Consider the following 8,968-nt stretch of genomic DNA (forward strand, 5'->3'; position numbering starts at 1 on the left):
ACCACACAATAAGCATTTCTGAGACAAAGCGCGTGTCCAGACGGGGCAGTCTTCCTCTGAACTCAGCTTGGCTGTAGGTTCTATATCCCACATTCTTCCGCAACTCGCTGCATTCAGCTGTGTTAGTGTATTTTGCATTCATTTGCTGTTGACTACGAAGCAAATCATTAATGCTCTAAGAAAAATCATGATTTCTGATGACATCATTCCTCTGTTTACTAACTGCATAAGAGCTAATGTATGTCATAGAGATATACGTTAGAACAGGACAGACTCTGCAGGACAGCTATAGGTACAGTAGTTTTTTAGAAAATAGAAGTCCACCAGTCCTCTATGCCTTAGGCTTTTAATAAAGGCAGAAGCCTAAACAAACCAACCTCTAAGACCCATTTAGCTCTTTCATTTAAGGAATATTCAATTCCAGAGGCTCAGGAGCAACTTAATTTTTTTTAATAATAGGTAAATGGCAAAGCTGCAATGTAGATATGAACTGGTGGGAGACCATGACCCAGTATCTCAAGGAGAAGAGGAATTTTCTGTACAGAGGTAATTCTGAAATTCCATTCCAACATAAGAAAGGGATTCAAACAAGAAGATAGTTAATCAAGCTATCCTTTAAGTGATACCCATGTCTTTGGGAAATATGTGCCCAAGGTCTATTGGGATTTATAAATCCAGGGTAGGATCTCTTCATTTACAGCCCTTTGAAGACATGATCATGGTAGTCAACTTTTCCTTGCTTTGGGATTATTTAATTAATGCATGGCCAACAGGCTATGTTCTATTGTATTGTTTTTCCCTAGAACAATTAGTTTATGCAGGCCTCTTACTTACACCTTCCTTGATGCTAGCTAGCCCTTTTAATTTTTTTTTTCAGCACAAACTGTGAAACCCAAAATAAAAGCAGAGGTTGACTCCCATAACTGCCTTTTGTTTTACCTGGCTGGCCCCTTTGTGCCCTATTTTAACAGAACTGTATCACCTTCATATTCTATTCTTAATGAGGTTATTTACCTTGCATACCCAATGAGATTGTGCCTTGTATAATAAATTCTCTACTGTGAGATATGTCTGAGAGTGCAGTCTATTAAACCATTAAAAGAATTAACCTTTTAACTAAGAGTGGTCCATAAGCCTGGACACAACTTTCATAAAGAGCTTTCAATTACTTAAGATGTCACCACAGCATACAGAGGTGTTTACATTTACATATATTGGTAGATCCGCCTTGGAAATAGCTACTCGCTAACTTTAAAAAATGGATAGTACAGAATGCTTATTTGTTAATGCATGTATATTGCTCTCACTTATCTGTGCTAATGAAATACATGTGTGCTAATAATCCAAAATGGACAGTAAAGGATAATCATTTTCAATGCATTTGTATTAAATGCATTGCTATCAATTATGTGTGCTAATGAAATACATGGAGCTACAATCCATTTGAACTCTTCAAACTCTCTTTTGGGCAATAATTCTTCTTCTCTCTCCGCCCAACTTTTTACCATAACTGATAACATCCACTAATTTAATTTCATCTTATAATAATTTCACCCCAGGTGGGAAGAAATAACAAGAAGATAAATGTCCAAAAGTCTAGAAGCTGAAGAGAGAAGAGGGAGAAGGAAAAAGCTTCTCCAAATGTCTACCTTTGGATGACAAGCTTTGCTTTATCTCATCAGTGGGGTGGTATGCTGGTCTGAAGTTGTTATGTACCCAGAAAAGGCCACATTCTTTTAATCCATCCCTGTAAGGGAAGACTTATTGTTGGTGGGACCTTTTGATTTGGTTGTTTCCATGGAGATGTGACCCACCTAATTCAAGGTGGGCCTTAATCCTTTACTGGAGTCCTTTATGAGGACACAGAGAAACTCCCAGAGACAATTGGAGAGAGCCACTGAAACTAGAACCCAGGGGAGAAGGACCAGCAGACGTTGCCATGTATCTTCCCATGTGACACAGGGACCCTGGATGCCAGCAGCCTTCCCTCACAGAAGGTTTCTTCCTCTTGATGCCTTAATTGGGACATTTTCATGGCCTTAGAACTGTAAATTTTAAGTAATAATTCTCCATTGTAAAAGCCAATCCATTTCTCATATACTGCATTCTGGCAGCTTTAGCAAACCAAAACAGGTGGTAATAGAGTAACAGAGGAGATAATTGGAAAAGACACTAGTAAAATAAGAAAAAAATTTTTCATTTACTTTATAGGCTTATATAGGTCATTGCATTTGAATGTAATATTAAAAAGAATTTTCATAAATCTTTTCTGTTTTCCAGTTGACTTTTGCATTATGGCACATCTTGATCTCAGAGTCTCATGACATTATCAGCAAGTTGGTTTGCTTAAAAGTTCTGCTGAACTAAAAAAGGGTCTCTTTAGTATTGGGAGAGCAACTCTCTTAAATCAAAAGTTTGGTCTCTGTCCTCAAGAAAGGTGCAATTGGAGTAAGAATCTCCACGAATACATAGAGCACCTACTTCAACTCTCCTGCAAAAATCTCAGGAAAATTTAGCTTACTTGCTAATGTTAAGAGGCAGTGAATTATTTCTAGAGAATTCAGATGTTTATTGAAAGCCTACCATCTGCCAGGTGCTGGGAATACAGTAGGCAAAAACATTCAGAAATTTCTAGCAATGTGGATTTTACTTCCTACTATTTTGGGGGGATAGGTGGAAAGTAAATAAAAGAAGTAAAAATACGGTATGCTAGATGATGATGACATTGCTATTAAATATTAGCAATAGTAGAAAAGTCAGAAAATTTTAATGGAGGGAAAAAAGCAGGAAATGGGGATTGAGGGATATTTGAAAATGGTGTAGGTTTTTCAGGGAAGGTAAGCGATATTTGAGTTAAGATCTGGATTGGGAGGTCAAGCCAAGCATATATGTTCCAGGTAGAGGAACCATCAAGAGAAAAGGTTATGAGGCAGGAGTGTGCCTGGCATGGGGCAAAAAGAGCAAGGGGACCAGTAAGGCCAAAGAGAGAAGGGAAATTAAGAACAGGAGCAGCAAGCAGAGCTGGGAGTGGACGGTGAAGGATCTTGTAGGCCTTTGTGATTACTTGGGCTCTGACTACAGATAAGATGGAGAACTATGGAAAGGTTTTCGAGTACAAGAGTGGCATGATCTGCTGACCTTTGTGGGATCCTTCACAGGGCCAGTGCCTCTACCCAAAGATTAAGTGGAGAAAGGCAGCTAGTTTTCAACATCTGAACCTCCCTCTAGGCAAAGATTAAGGGAATTAGAGCTGTGGGTAGCAGAAGTCTGCGCCCTCCTCTCCCTAGTTTCTAAGTGGCACAGTGTGGAACACCTAGAGATATAAGGAAACCCGAAGTTCATTTCATCAAGTATCCTAAACTTCTGAGGAGATGAGCACTGATATTAGAAGCACAGTGTCCTACTAAGAAACAATTCAACAAACTTGCAGGAAGAACCTACTGTTTGCCAGGCACTGTTCCAAGTGAACAGTTGAAAGTATATAAGGGACAATAACCTTCAGAGAACTATTAGCCCGGGAAGATGTCTGCATCCTTCGTATAAACCAAACTAGTGTTTGATGTGTATTCAGAACAAATATTTTGATAAACAAGATATGAAATATTAGAATATATATACATCAAACACTCAGTGACAGTATCATTGGAAAGACCATTTTTTAAGTAGCACAGATGGTAGAATTTATATTTCAGTTTTAAAAATTCACTTAGTACCAAGAATAGAAACAACTTATAATTGGCTTTTTGGCTGATGTCACAAATCAATTCCACTGTCCATGGTATGACAGAAGCAGCACAGCCAACGGTGATAACAGAAAGACTGCAAAGCATTCCTGAGTAGCAGAGACTAAGGCAGCAAACTGTATGATAATATTCTTTTTTCTGGTTCTTAGGCAATAGCAGCATCTCTAATAGTGCTTTACAAAGTCAGGCCAACCTAAGGGGTAGTCGCCTTTCTAAAAAAATTCTTTAGGATATTGTTTACTTCAGAATATTGAACAAAAATATTACTCTAGAACATTTTGCATCACTTTAAAGTATACAAGGAAAAAAGAAGCAATGTCGATAAAGAACGAGTTTTAAAAAGTGGCTAAGAATGGAGGTGGTGTGATGTAGTAGTGAAATATTTAAGGATTTGGTAATCAGATCAACCCAGGTTCAAACCCTGTCCTTGCCACTTACTAGCCGTGTGGCCTTGGATGACTTACTAAACTTCTTCGAACTTCAATTTCCTTATCTACAAAATGGACATGAAAATTATCTGTTTCAAAGGATCTTTCTGAGGTCAAATTACACTTTATATATATAACATCTTGCAGCAGGCCAGGTATACATCAAGTATTCTATCAATTCTAGTTTTCCCCATAGGACACCAGCTCATTGAAATACCAAGCTCAGTCAGGTTGGCCTCCACTTACACTGCTGTATCTAAATAGGCATTTAAAATAACCTCCTCTTATGAATATCTTTTAAAAATCATGCATATACTATAAAATTATCTAAATTCTAAACTTCCAAAAAGTGAAATTCATTCTGGGTCTCTATCTCAAATTGCCACAGATTTTCAATTTGTGAAGCTTGAATCAGAATTTACTATAATTTTGCTTGCAAGACAACACCAGGTCAAACTGTGCTAAGACACATTACTGCATACTGCATTGTGATCATTTCTAAATGTACGTTCCTAACCCAGGTTTAGGAAATTATTTGCACATCCATAGGATGGTCTCCATCTGAACTTAGTCATGAGATTTCTAAAGAAATACATTAAAGGAAGATCAAAGATTATGGTGCCATATTGAGCATAACAAAGCAATCACTTACTAAAAGACAAAACTTTTGATTCCTTCCTCTTAGAGGAATTAATAAGTCGTGTGTGTCTATATATGTGCATCTAGAAGGAGGCGGAGAAAATATGCAAACGTGTACAGGGCTTTCATACCACTCTACAAACTGAAGACACTTTATTTAAGCTGCTGGAAGGAAAAAAATTTTACATGAACTTCTCAGACTGCTTCCTAAATTTTGAGGCCAAATCATTCATAAACACTCATTTTTCTTCTCTATTTCCAATGTTACCGAGGCCTCTGTATTTTTACCACTCAAACTCAAAATTTTTTCTTCACAGGCTTTGATTCTCTCACCCATTTGAAGCTGAATTAAGTCAACTTTTCCCAAAAGATCTTGGGCATATGAAAATATTCTGGATTTGGAAATAACTGAACTATTAGCTTGAATTTAGAAATATTTCCATTATAGTTGATTTGTTGTAGATCATTATTCTGGATTTTTTACTTCAAAAATTCAAATTGCTAAACCTAATACACATCTTGATATTCAATTTGGAAAATTCAAAGAAAAAAAAAGTAAAGAAAAATAGTAGCCCATATCCCATAAACCAAATATAGTCAATAAAAACTTCGTTCTATTTCTTTCCTGTCATATATATATTTACACACACACGGGACCAGACTGTATACTCTGTGTATCCTTCTACCCATTTTTCTCTTAGTCTTAAAATTCGAGCATTTCTTCAAATTAAAAACATTTTAAAATATTTTAAATGCATTATTTAACTTTTTTTTCCCACTAGCATTGATAATTCTATGATGAACCTCATTTCACAATGTAACAGGCTTTGACATAAAGGCAAATATATGAACTCAAACTCAAAATATATTACAAGGAAGAAATGGAAGAAGAGATACTAAGAGAAAGAATGAGACCAGGTATACAAGCCCTCTGCCTGTGTTTGAGTATGAAGAAAAAAACTCATTACCATTTGACAGCTGCTCAGTGGTCTGTGAAAAGTAAGCTAAAGGTTTCAAACCTCTTCCCGATGGCCACATACCCACAGAGCTTCAGAATACAGTGGGGTCAGTAATTGACTTCTGAGTTTGATCACGACAATTCACATGAGAGGGGCTATGGAAGGCAAATACGATCCTGCCCACAGATTACCTCTCTCAGACAGTTTTGCTTTAAGAATGCAACTGTGTACATATCAATGTATATTTAAAATAAAATTAAAAAAACTAAAAGAAAGTTTAAGGAAGAGAAAACAGTTCATGTGTTACTATGGTAGAATGGGGTAAAATCTTTTTTTTTTGAAATTTCTCTTATCATTGCATTTTATACTTATAGTATTAAAAACTAAGAGAAAGAAACATAGGGAGGCAAAATAAAGATATTTGTGGAAAAGGATGAAACTGATTTTATGACATCATTGCATAAGCAGGAGGTTCTGTTAAAGAATGAGCTGGGGCTGGTGGTGGGAACAAAATTTTATAATAACAAAATCCAGTCTGATGCTTTGTGATTCTTTACAATACATGTACCTTACTTTCAAACCCTCATTTCTGTAGGCTATGTGGAATACATTTTCAGAAATAAAGAAAATCTTCACATCAACAAATAATTTTACTAACTCGACAAGTTCTAAGCATCCTCATGCCTAAAAGTGATCATTGATAAAACTGTCAAAGTCTAAAAATATGCAAGACACATGCACTGAACTGTAGTTCCATTTCTGTAGTAATTTGCCTCTGGTGTAGCATTGCTTCTTATGTACCTAGCATTATGGCTTCTGATCGTGGGGATGAGTTTAGGACTTTAATGCCCGAAGAAAGAGAGCCCTTGAGATTCACTTGATTTTTTTAACATCATCAATCAATGTAACAAAAAATGTTACAGCAATGCTAAAAAGTATCTTTGATAGTTGATACTGTCTCTCCTAGCATAGAGTGATGAAATCCCTGCCCTTGTGACTCATGGACCCCTTTGAAAATTAGGTGAGAATTACGTGTTGTCTTCCTGGAAAAATATGCATGCACACATAAAAAATTCTGTAGAAAATTTCAGGATGTCCTTGGGCTCCCTGAATACCTATTAACAACCTTAAAACCAGAAGAAAAGAGGAATTTACAGAAAAATAGTAAAAAATGGCTGAGAGGTGCAGAGGGAAATAAAGGCAGGATGGGAAGTAGGAAGAAAATTTCCCATTTTAGGCCAAACCTGTTCTCTTGTCTTTAAGTCAAATACATTTTTTGCCTAGCACTAAGTGAATTTACTTTTTTCTTTTTAATATATATATATATATGGGCAGGCACCGGGAAACGAACCCGGGTCTCTGGCATGGCAGGTGAGAATTCCACCACTAAGCCACTGTCATACCGCCCGAATTTGCTGCTTTTTCATCAGGGACATTGCAAAATACAGCGCACTATTAGACTAGACAGTGAGATGGACCCTGAGAGCAAGGTCCATGTCTCATTCATTTTCTATCTCTGGGGCCTGGCATGTAGAAGGCGCTCATTAAAGGAAAAATGAACGAATAACTGTACATACAGATGACTGGGACAACAATTCCATAGACAGAGGCAGAAGCTATATGCAGCTGTGTATTGTTACGACATAAAAGGTCCTGTCACTACTAAACATTCCTTTAGATGACCACCGGGCAAAGACCTTCATATATTTTAAAACACACACTCTTTTGCACTGAAACGGTATTCAATTCTTTTGGAAAACATTCTATTCATAAAACATATAGTAGCATAACATAAATCTGCCTAATACTACCAGGACAACAACCAACATGCTTTGTTAATATTATGAAAGCCAAACTCAAGTTGAACATAAATGCATAAATTAGGACCATGTCTAAAGATACTTAATTTTACAAATTTAATAACTAGAACTTAAATGTATTTCTTTACTTTTGTCTTTGCAATAATTGCTGTGAAAATGAAAGCTAAAGCACCATTTCAATGTAGTAAAGGTAATTGTAGCACTTACTGCTCATGTCATGTTGATATATGACTATGTATCAAAGGTTATCCTTCTGTACTCATACATTATCAAATTTGAAAGCACAGTATTTGATTCTGACCAACCTTTAAACTGCCCACAGTATGTGAGAAAAATAGATGGAGTTATACCGTGGGTTTAAAAAAAACAAAGAACCCATGTTTCGGAAGCAGAAGGGTCAACAAGCCAGAGGCAAGGTTAGATGTCAGCACTATAAATCTCATACTATCTTAGCTTATCAATGAGATCTAGTCCAATGATCACAAGCTAAAATAGCTGTACTAATGAAGACAAAGGTCTAAAAAATTAGATAGTATAGCCCCTCTGACAGAGGGCAGTACCTTGTGGACAGCAATACAGAAATAAGGACATGAATCACTCTTTAGAGAGACAGACAATAAAACCTATAATGGACAAATGGAATTATTTACGTCTACTGAAGGCATTGTTAAAAACAGAAATGTTCACCTACATACCTTTTGTTACTCATCTGCAACACAGCAACCTCAAATTCAGTTTCTTTATTAGAAGGTAAGTCATCTACTTCCCATCTCCCCTCTTCCAACTCCAAATACACCGCACTACTGACATGACACAATTTAGTCGTATTGTGCCATCCTGGTCTAAAAGGAATCCTGGACATTCACGCTTGCTTCAAACTATTGCTTACAATTGTTTGCTGGGTGGATAAATTGGTCTTATCAGAATCGGTGAAAACCCGAATAGCTACTGCTCTTTACTTTGGTGGCCGGGGATAGGAGGGGAGCAGCCAGAAATAGAAAATCTCCACTCTTTTTAAAAAATAACCATGGTTGTTTTAAAGAAATAAAAGACAACTTAAGATCATCAAGCTCAACTCCAGGAGATTGTATTACTGCAAGGAAAAAAGATCACAACAAATATGCAAAAAGAATCCAGGTCTTCAAATACAAAAGAAAAAAAAAATGTGCTGGAAAGGGATAGAAAGAACATGTAGCATCCACCCAGAAGCATGTCTCAGGCAAATCTATTTTATTTCCGCTTGCATTGTTGAGATCATTTTATAAAAACTCACAGTAAGTTACTGAAAATGCATGTGTTCTTTGGCTATATTAATGCTCATAATTAAGAATACAAATTATTCCCAAACATATTTTTCTTCTTTTTGTTGCTAGGAAAAA

This window comes from Tamandua tetradactyla, chromosome 3 (genome assembly GCF_023851605.1).
Source record: "Tamandua tetradactyla isolate mTamTet1 chromosome 3, mTamTet1.pri, whole genome shotgun sequence".
Classification (NCBI taxonomy): Eukaryota; Metazoa; Chordata; class Mammalia; order Pilosa; family Myrmecophagidae; genus Tamandua; species Tamandua tetradactyla.